This window comes from Orcinus orca, chromosome 6 (genome assembly GCF_937001465.1).
Source record: "Orcinus orca chromosome 6, mOrcOrc1.1, whole genome shotgun sequence".
Taxonomy (NCBI): Eukaryota; Metazoa; Chordata; class Mammalia; order Artiodactyla; family Delphinidae; genus Orcinus; species Orcinus orca.
The window spans coordinates 65152721-65163848 of NC_064564.1; the positions used below are offsets into that span (position 1 = coordinate 65152721).

An 11128-nucleotide genomic window follows, 5' to 3' on the forward strand; every position below is an offset into this window, starting at 1 on the left:
TGGCTATTGTAAATAGAGCTGCAGTGAACATTGTAGTACATGACTCTCATTGAATTATGGTTTTCTCAGGGTGTATACCCAGCAGTGGGGTTGCTGGGTCATATGGTAGTTCTATTTTTAGTTTTTTAGGGAACCTCCATACTGTTCTCCATAGTGGCTATATCAATTTACATTCCCACCAACAGTGCAAGACGGTTCCCTTTTCTCCACACCCTCTCCAGCGTTTATTGTTTGTAGATTTTTTGATGATGGCCATTCTGACTAACGTGAGGTGATACCTCATTGTAATTTTGATTTGCATTTCTCTAATGATTAGTGATGTTGAGCATCCTTTCATGTGTTTGTTGGCAATCTGTATATCTTCTTTGGAGAAATGTCTATTTAGGTCTTCTGCCCATTTTTGGATTGGGTTGTTTGTTTATTTGATATTGAGCTGCTTGTAAATTTTGGAGCTCAATCTTTTTCAGTTGCTTCATTGGCAAATATTTTCTCCAATTTGTTTTGTTTATGGTTTCCTTTGCCGTGCAAAAGCTTTTAAGTTTCATTAGGTCCCATTTGTTTATTTTTATTTTATTTCTATTCCTCTAGGAGGTGGGTCAAAAAGGATTTTGCTGTGATTTATGTCACAGAGTGTTCTGCCTATGTTCTCCACTAAGAGTTTGATAGTTTCTGGCCTTACATGTGGGTCTTCAATCCATTTTGAGTTTATCTTTGTGTATGGTGTTAGGGAGTGTTCTAATTTCATTAGTTTACATGTAGCTGTCCAGTGTTCCCAGAACCACTTATTAAAGAGTCTGTCTTTTCTCCATTGTATATTCTTGCCTCCTTTATCAAAAATAAGGTGACCATATGTGAGTGGATTTATCTCTGGGCTTTCTATCCTGTTCCATTGATCTATATTTATGTTTTTGTGCCAGTACCATACTGTCTTGGTTACTGTAGCTTCTTTGTATTATAGTCTGAAGTCAGGGAGCCTGATTCCTCCAGCTCCGTTTCTCTTTCTCAAGATTGCTTTGGCTATTCGGGGTCTTTTGTGTTTCCATACAAATTGTGAAATTTTTTGTTCTAGTTCTGTGAAAAATGCCATTGGTAGTTTGATAGGGATTGCACTGAATCTGTAGATTGCTTTGGGTAGTATAGTCATTTTCACAATGTTGATTCTTCCAATCCAAGAACATGGTATATCTTTCCATCTGTTTGTATCACCTTTAATTTCTTTCATCAGTGTCTTATAGGTTTCTGCATACAGGTCTTTTATCTCCTTGGGTAAGTTTATTCCTAGGTATTTTATTCTTTATGTGGCAATGGTAAATGGGAGTGTTTCCTTAATTTCTCTTTCAGATTTTTCATCATTAGTGTATAGGAATGCAAGAGATTTCTGTGCATTAATTCTGTATCCTGCTACTTTACCACATTCATTGATTAGTTCTAGTAGTTTTCTGGCAACATCCTTGGGATTCTCTTTGTATAGTATCATGTCATCTGCAAAGAGTGAAAGCTTTACTTCTTCTTTACCGATTTGGATTCCATTTATTTTTTTTCTTCTCTGATTGATGTGGCTAAAACTTCCACAACTATGTTGAATATTAGTGGTGAGAGTGGAGAACCTTGTCTTGTTCCTGATCTCAGAAGAAATGGTTTCAGTTTTTCACCATTGAGAAGGATGTTGGCTGTGGGTATGTCATATATGGCCTTTATTATGTTGAGGAAAATTCCCTCTATGCCTACTTTCTGCAGGGTTTTTATCATAAAAGGGTGTTGAATTTTGTCAAAAGCTTTCTCTGCATCTACTGAGATGATCATATGGTTTTTCTCCTTCAATTTGTTACTATGGTTTATCACATTGATTGATTTGCGTATATTGAAGAATCCTTGCATTCTTGGAATAAACCCCACTTGATCATGGTGTATGATCCTTTTAATGTGCTGTTGGATTCTGCTTGCTAGTATTTTGTTGAGAATTTTTGCATCTATGTTCATCAGTGATATTGGCCTGTAGTTTTCTTTCTTTGTGACATCCTTGTCTGGTTTTGGTATCAAGGTGATGGTGGCCTTGTAGAATGAATTTGGGAGTGTTCCTCTCTCTGCTATATTTTGGAAGAGTTTGAGAAGGATAGGTGTTAGCTCGTCTCTAAATGTTTGATAGAATTCACCTGTGAAGCCATCTGGTCCTGGGCTTTTGTTTGTTGGAAGATTTTTAATCACAGTCTCAATTTCAATGCTTTGATTGGTCTGTTTATATTTTCTATTTCTTCCTGATTCAGTCTCAGAAGGTTGTGCATTTCTAAGAATTTGTTCATTTCTTCCATGTTGTCCATTTTATTGGCATAGAGTTGCTTGTAGTAATCTCTCATGATCCTTTGTATTTCTGCAGTGTCAGTTGTTACTTCTCCTTTTTCATTTCTAATTCTTTTGATTTGAGTCTTCTCCCTTTTTTTCTTGATGAGTCTGGCTAATGGTTTATCAATTTTGTTTATCTTCTCAAAGAACCAGCTTTTAGTTTTATTGATCTTTGCTATTGTTTCCTTCATTGCTTTTTCATTTATTTCTGATCTGAAATTTATGATTTCTTTCCTTCTGCCAACTTTGGGGTTTTCTTGTTCTTCTTTCTCTAATTGCTTTAGGTATAAGGTTAGGTTGTTTATTTGAGATGTTTCTTGTTTCTTGAGGTAGGATTGTATTGCTATAAACTTCCCTCTTAGAACTGCTTTTGCTGCATCCCATAGGTTTTGGGTCATCGTGTTTTCATTGTCATTTGTTCCTAGGTATTTTTGATTTCCTCTTTGATTTCTTCAGTGATCTCTTGGTTATTTAGTAGTGTATTGTTTAGCCTCCATGTGGTTGTAGTTTTTACAGATTTTTTCCTGTAATTGATATCTAGTCTCATACCGTTGTGGTCAGAAAAGATACTTGATATGATTTCAATTTTCTTAAATTTACCAAGGCTTGATTTGTGACTCAAGATATGATCTATCCTGGAGAGCACTTGAGAAGAAAGTGTACTCTGTTGTTTTTGGATGGAATGTCCTATAAGTATCTTAAGTCCATGTTGTTTATTGTATCATTTAAAGCTTATGTTTCATTATTTATTTTCATTTTGGTTGATCTGTCCGTTGGCGAAAGTGGGGTGTTAAAGTCCCTTACTATGATTGTGGTACTGTCAATTTCCCTTTTTATGGCTGTTAGCATTTGCCTTATATATTGAGGTGCTCCTATGTTGGGTCCATAAATATTTCCAATTGTTATATCTTCTTCTTGGACTGATCCCTTGATCATTGTGTAGTGTTCTTCTTTGTCTCTTGTAATAGTCTTTATTTTAAAGTCTATTTTGTCTGATATGAGAATTGCTACTCCATCTTTCTTTTGATTTCCATTTGTATGGAATATCTTTTTCCATCCCCTCACTTTCAGGCTGCATGTGTACCTAGGTCTGAAGTGGGTCTCTTGTAGACAGCATATATATGGGTCTTGTTTTTGTATCCATTCAGGCAGTCTATGTCTTTTGGTGGAAGCATTTAATCCATTTACATTTAAGGTAGTTATCAATATGTATGTTCCTATCACCATTTTCTTAATTGTTTTGGGTTTGTTATTGTATGTCTTTTCCTTCTCTTTTTCTTTGTATTTAATTTTTGATAGCTTGATTTATACGTGTTTTGGCATGTTTCTCCTTATATTTATCCTGTATGGGACTCTGTATTTCCTGGACTTGATTGAAAAAATATGGAACGCTTCACAAATTTGCATGTCATCCTTGTGCAGGGGCCAGGCTGATCTTCTCTGTATCGTTCCAATTTTAGTATACGTGCTGCCAAAGTGAGCACACATGTGCACATTTAGGAGTAGGAGAAGGGAAGGGAAAGAAGAATACCAGCATGTTCTAGCTACGTACCAAGAACTTTACACAGGTATCATTATTTGTTTTCTGGGGCTGCCATAACAATTCAGCACAAACTGGGTGGCTTAAAACAGTAGACACTGTACTTATAGTTCTCTCCCAATTCTGGAGACGAGAAGTCTGAGATCAAGGTGTCACATGGCCATACTCCTGCTGAAGGCTCCAGGAAAGAATGCTTCCTTGTCTATTCCTAGCTTCCGGGGGCTCCTGTCAATCCTTGGCATATCTTGGCTGCAGCAGGTCATTCCAATCTCTGCCTTCATCTTTTCATGATCTTATTCGTTGTGCATATCATTGCATGTCTTTCCTCTTCTTATTAGGACACCAGCCATTGGGTTAGTGCCCACCCTATTCCAGTATGACCTCATCTTTAACTAATTACATCTGCAAACACAATACTTCCTAATAAGGTCACATTTGGAGGCTTCAGGTGGACATGGAATTTGGAGGAAACATTATGCAAGCTGCTACAGTACTTCATTTCATTCTTGGAGCAACTTGTGGTCTAGATACTGTTAGACCCATTTTACATATGAGGAAACAGTTGACATCGAGAAGCCTTTCTTCATTTGCATGGTTGTACTTGAACTAAGCCCTCTGCGGCCCCATTACACCACGAGGCTTTTCAATATTTTCAATAGTGAGACTCAAACCTGATGGCAAGAAAAGGCCAACCTGCATGCAGTCCTGATGATCAATCCAATTCCAACCTCCTCGTTTCTCTTGGGCTCATAAGAGTGGGGTCAGAAGAGACAGGGTAGGTTTTCTAAGCCATATTTCTCTAATGTGTTCTAGTCCTCTTAACATGCCTTGCCTCTAAGTCCTCCCCCAACCTAATTGTTTTTATTCTGAAAAAGCAGCATTCTCGTTTCCTCCTTCTCATTCTTTTTACTTTATACCTTAAAGAAGAAGGGATGAAATTTGTAGTAGCTACAAATGGGAGTGGCTGCCTAGGCCCCAAGAATGGGGCTGTGTGGGGAACTGCTTCTCCACCCATAACTCCAGGCATGTGGTTTCAATAAGCATTGCCTGCTCTTACTTGACCTCCCTTCCTCAGCTACCGTGATTGGCTGAGGAATGGGCATATGTCCTCTGCAAGACTCTAAGAGCTTAGTGTCTATAGGGTCCATACACCACCGACCAGAGCTCCTGCTCCTCTTTAGAAGGGAGATACACTCGCCCATTGTTTCCCTTCCTCCACCTCATCTGGGCTCCCTCCTGTCTCAGTCTACGTCTCTCCACCCTTCCCTCTGGGCAGCTCAGTTTTTCCTCCACACCTAGGCTTGGGAAAACAGACTCATCTCAGCACAAAGGAAAGCCCTGGGGTTTTCACAACAGGGCCCAAATAAAACTCAAACTAATATCTCAGTACATTTTCCTGCCTCATAAATCTATATGCCTCAAAAAAATACTGGAGCAGTAGATACCAAGGTGTTAACAGGGGCGTTTCTGGGTGGAGGACTTGCACAGGTTTTTTTACTTTCTCCTTTTCCCCTTCTATTTTATTTTCTAAATAACTTGCCATGGACACACATTGCTTTTTAAACAGAAATAATTTTTTAAAAATCAGTAATGGAGAGTATAGTTAAATTGCTAAACAACAGCAACAAGAAAACATTTTTAGAACTTGGCATAGTTGCACTGATACTTAGTAATGGGAAATTGGAATTTAGGTCATAAATATTGCATAATAATGATCTCACTAGTGTGCACAATCAGTCTACAAAGCTCTTTTCATTTTCTAGAAGGGAAGGTTGAGGTGAAGAGAGATTACGTGGCTTAACCAAGGACTGATCACCTTGTGAGTGCAGGGCAGGGTTCATTTCTGGTTTTTCCTCCCAAATATTTTCCTCCAAAAGTAATGCGATACAATGCAATGTGATATGATGCGATGCATTATAAATATGTGAGGGAGATTAAGAGGTACAAACTTCCAGTTGCAAAATAAATGAGTCCCAGACATAAAATGTACAGTATGGGGAATATAGTCAATAATTATGAAATATCTTTGTGCAGCGACAGATGGTAACTAGACCTTATCATGGTGATTATTTTGAAATGTATAGAACTATTGAGTGGGTCCTTCGTGGTTTTCTGGTGACATGGTTGGTGTGCCATGGCACTGGTGAGGCTGGCAGCAAGGTGGCAGACAGGGAATTTTGGGACACGTGGTGAAGGAGCTTCACAGGTAGGATTCAAGAATAAGAATGTGAAACAGATGATATTGCAATCTAACCATCTGCAAGCCTTCATGGGGAGTGTTCTTGAGGGACAAGTCTGCATTTTGAAACGAAAGATTCAGCAAAATTACAAGAAATTACTATGGAGGGTAAAAAAGGCTCAAACCACACAGGAGTCCCAATTCACAGATTGGTACCCTGATCATCTGAAACATCTCTCTTGGTACGTAGCTAGATGAAGAGGAAAGACTCAAGAATCAACTTAGAAAAGTTGACCAGTCTTTGTTAGAACAAGTTGACTGGCCTTTGTCAGAAGAACAAGTTAATCAGTCTTTGTCAGAAGAGCAATGTAACATTGACCAGGCATTGTCTGAAGAACACTGTAGCAATGAACAACCTCAGCCAGAAATAATGTAGCATAAGAGTAAACTTCATTACTATGCCAAAGAAAAATAAAAGAAAACATCAAATCAAAAAGCACAGGAAGGGGACTTCCCTGGTGGTACAGTGGTTAGGAAACTGCCTGCCAATGCAGGGGACACGGGTTTGATCCCTGGTCAGGGAACTAAGATCCCACATGCTGCAGAGTGGCTAAGCCCACGCACCACAACTACCGAGCCTGTGCTCTGGAGCCCGTGAGCCACAGATGCTGAGCCCGCATGTCACAACTACTGAAGCCTGCATGCCTAGAGCCCGTGCTCCACAACGAGAGGGGCCACTGCAATGAGAAGCCCGCACACCACAACGAAGAGTGGCCCTCGCTTGCTGCAACTGGGGAAAGCCCGCATGCTGCAATGAAGACCCAATGCAGCCAAAAATAAATAAATAAAATAAATAAATTTATTTTAAAAATATTTTTAAAAAAGCACAGGAAGAATATGAACAGGTACAAGCTAAGTGTGTTGCTAAGAAACAAGAATTTGAGAGTAGAAAACAAGAGAGAGAAGAAGCTCAAAGTCTCTACAATAAGAAGAAAAAGTGTTCAAAATATTGAGCAAAAAGACTATAAAAGGCCAACCAAACTTGAATTTACAAATGGAGTAGCTTCTTAAAAAAATACAAGAACAAAATTAAGTCAGACATGTTATCCTTAATCAAGGGTTAAAATATCTGCTGTTTACTGAGTTCTCTGTATACGTACTAAACCTCCTAACAATTAACTAAATTTATCGGCAGAAACTGGGCTGCTAAGCTATACTAAGTTTAAAATGTCCAAATATTTTTGTTTTTGTAAGATAAAATTTTCTACGTATGTTCTACATAATATTCTTGTTTTAAAAATTTATTTGCGGGGCTTCCCTGGTGGCGCAGTGGTTGAGAGTCCGCCTGCCGATGCAGGGGACATGGGTTCGTGCCCCGGTCTGGGAAGATCCCACATGCCGCGGAGCAGCTGGCCCCTGAGCCATGGCCGCTGAGCCTGCGTGTCTGGAGCCTGTGCTCCGCAAAGGGAGAGGCCACAACAGTGAGAGGCCCGTGTACCGCAAAAAAAAAAAAAAAAAAAAAAATTTATTGGCATCTGAAGGAAGGTTGGCCTGGGAACTGAAAGAACCTCCTATTTGAGTGACAGGTTCAAGCATATAATACTTTTGCACCATATGAAATTCAGATGAAATAAAATGTTAAAAAAAATGGAGTTACTATGTTGTATACGAGGAACTAACATAGTGTTGTAGATCAATTAACCTTCAAAAGCAAACAAACTCATAGAAAAAAAAGATCAGCTTTATGGTTACCAGAGTTAGGGGTGGGTGGAGGGGGAATTGGATGAAGGCAGTCAAAATGTACAAGCTTTCAGTTATAAGGTAAATAAGTACCAGGGATGTAACGTACAACATGATAAACATAATGAGCAGTGCTTTATGTTACATATGAAAGTTGTTAACAGGGTAAATCCTAAGAAAGGGAAAATTTTTTTTTATTTCTTTAATTTTGTATTTATATGAGAGATAAATAATCACTAACTTACTGTGGTCATCATTTCATGATGTATGTAAGTCAAATCATGATGCTGTACACCTTAAACTTATCCAGTGTGGTATGTTAATTATTTCTCAATAAAACTGGAAGTAAAAAAAAATGCTCACATAAAGTACCTAGAACAGTGTTTGCCACATAACAGGTGCTAAATCAGTCTTAGCTATTTCAGGTCCAAAAAAAAAGTCCAGTGTTTCCCACTCTGCTAGGCCTTACAGGGAAGAAAAAAAAGAACACAGCCTAAGTGTGAGAAAGAAATGAACCCAGGGTTTTTGGGACATGGGCAAAGAGGAAGAGCTCAGGAAGGGGTGAGAACTACAAGAAGCCAGCAATTTACCTAGAACCAGCCTTAGCAACCCTCCTAAAGTCAGGAACAAACTCTTGATACGAGTTTACCTGGAATGTGACAAAAAGGAATGATGGCTAGCCCCCTCTCTTGAAAATGGGGATAGGGGATTCAGAGGTGGGGAGAAAGTCAGGGCAGAGGGGATCAGATAGAGGAGGGAGGAGTCCACATGTGGGCCACCCTGAACACTGGCTTTCCTTGAGTTGTGGTCAACCCAGGGGCTGGAGGTTGGTCTCTTGCCATCATACCAGAAGTCACATACTTGGCTTGGAATCCCATGTGGTCTCCACCTGCCAAAGAAGGCCTTTGCTCAAAGTGAGGGAAGGGAAAGTGTGGATGGATATTCTGGCCAGAGCAACTGAGGTGGCTGTTTTTAGAAGGAAGGAGGTCCAGGTTTGGCTCACTTTCTGAAAGGCACTCATATAAAAGAGAGTTTTATGGTTTGATGTAAACTGATGATTAAGTACTTTTCCTGCCCTAGCAACCCCCATGTTACTGAATGGAGAAGAAATAACTGGGGAGATGGCTCCTTATTGAGAAAAAAGTTACTAAAGTCACAAAGGTCAAGTTTCATTAAGGTCAAATTCCTCAGGTAAATCTCCCAAGTGCAGGGGTGGGGGCAGGAAATGAGGGTGGAGAAGAGAGGGGTATGGGAGAAGTTGAACTGCTCCACTGGCCTTTAACAATGAAAAATAAAAGAGAGGGATTCAAGACAAGGAGGAGGTTCTGGAAGGCCTGGAAGGAATGTGTCCTGTCCTCTTCTTCTCTCATTCTTGGGGAGAAGAAGGAGATGCGGGACACACATCCTTGATATTTGAGAGTGCCCTTATGTAGAGATTAATACCTGTTTCTTGCCTGAAATTTCTGAAGGGGGAGGTTCACTGGAGTTTAGGGGGGTGAGGGTGTGAAGGGCTGTAGGGCTGTTTTCAGGGATGAAGAAAATTCAGGCACCCCTCATTCCAGGACCCTGAGCCTTTAGTGACCTCTGAACACCCCAAAAGTTATTGTGGTTTCAGGCGACACAGAGGGAGGGAAATCAGGGGCACAGGAGTCCTGGGCCCTTATCAGGACCACTGACATTAGACTGACCAGGGTGAGCCTGGGAATATTTCCCTCCCCCACTCCAAGATAACAGAGCCACAGTTTAGCCTGTTCTGGGAGAAGGGGGGGATATTTGAAAAGCACATATGATTGGAATTTCAAGTGGGACTGGATTCTAGCAGTTCCCCCAAAAATTAAACATAGATTTACTGTATGACCCAGCATTTTACTCCTAGGTATATACCCAAGAGGATGAAAATATATGTCTACACAAGATGTATACATGACGTGTGGACACCAAGGGGTGAAAGTGGCGGGGGGCAGGTGGTGGTGGGATGAATTGGGAGATTGATATATATATATTAATATGTATAAAACATAACTAATAAGAACATGCTATATAAAAAAATAAATAAAACAAAATTCAAAAAAAAAAGATGTATACATGAATGTTCATAGCAGCATTATTCATAATAGCCAAAAAGTGGAAAGAACTCAACTGTCCAGCAACTGGTATATGTACAAATAAACTGTGTTATAGCCATACAATGCAGTATAATTCAGCTTAAAAAAGGAATGAAGTACTGATACATGCCACAATATGGATGGACCTGGGAAACATCATGCTAAATAGAAGAAGCACATATTGTAAAATTCCATTAAATGAAATGTCCATAATAGACAAAGCCATAGGAACAGAAAATAATGAGTGGTTGCCTAGAACTAGGGGTATGGTGGGGAGGTAGATGGATGGCTGATAAAGGGTGTGGGGTTTCATTTCCAGATGATGAAAATGTTTTTAAGTTGGTTGTAGTGATTGTTGCACAACTCCGTACATATACCAAAAAAAACACTGAATGGTACACTTTAAATAGGTGAATTGTATGGTATGTAAATTATATTTTAAAAAGCTGTTAGAAAACGTGGGGCTGGATTGAGTCGTAATAAATGATCTGCAAATTATGAAACTGGACTGAGATGTGATGGAGGTCACTCTGCCCAATGGGCTAGGAGGTTTGACAGAATACTGTTGGCAATAGTTACTAGAAAACAGTTGCTAGCATCTTCAACCATGTAGCCCAGATAAGCTGTTCAGAGAGAACCTATGGAAGAAGCAGATGAGAAAGAGGGACAGCCCTAACTAGAATCTTGGTCCTTGTTTCAGGCCCTTTCACAGTCTGGGTTGTGGTCCCAGCGTCAGGTTTGGCCAGATACCTGTGTGGAATTATGATTTTTGCTCAAGTGGGTCTCTGCTACATCAGACAGTTCTAAGAACACAAAGGATCAAAAATGCCTGAGATTTACCTACTGCTGCATGCCGACTAGGCCTGACCTTGTTTTTAGGGTGGTTGGGAGGAGAAGGACAAGGTAGACCTATAGAACCAAATAATCTACATGTGTTCTAAATTTTCTCCTTTTTCCTCGTCCTGACTCATCTCTGGGAGGAGAGAGGGAGGCAAAACTGTTGAACCCAGATCTAGGATTGCTGTAAGATGAACCTGGTGTGATCCCTGCAACTCAGGCTGAAGGGTCCCCAGAGTCCCAAAATTTTAGGAACTCTGCGCCAGAAATGGAGACAAAAGACCAAATATATATTTCTCATTATATATCACAATATCACACAGCCATTTCACCCAGGGACTTCCTAACCAGGGCTGATCAAGACTACAATATGTTCCCAGGACTAAA

At 39.8% G+C, this 11128-nt stretch overlaps 1 non-coding gene and 1 pseudogene across 1 annotated transcript; one reads left to right on the forward strand and one right to left on the reverse strand.

Annotated features, from left to right (window-relative positions):
- Positions 1-3717: 3717 nt before the first annotated feature.
- On the reverse strand, positions 3718-3824 carry LOC117196352 (U6 spliceosomal RNA). Its single transcript, XR_004476498.1, has one exon. It is a non-coding gene; the product is annotated as a U6 spliceosomal RNA (small nuclear RNA).
- Positions 3825-3974: 150 nt separating this feature from the next.
- On the forward strand, positions 3975-7376 carry LOC101287331 (thyroid transcription factor 1-associated protein 26-like; annotated as a pseudogene).
- The last annotated feature ends 3752 nt before the right edge of the window (positions 7377-11128 follow it).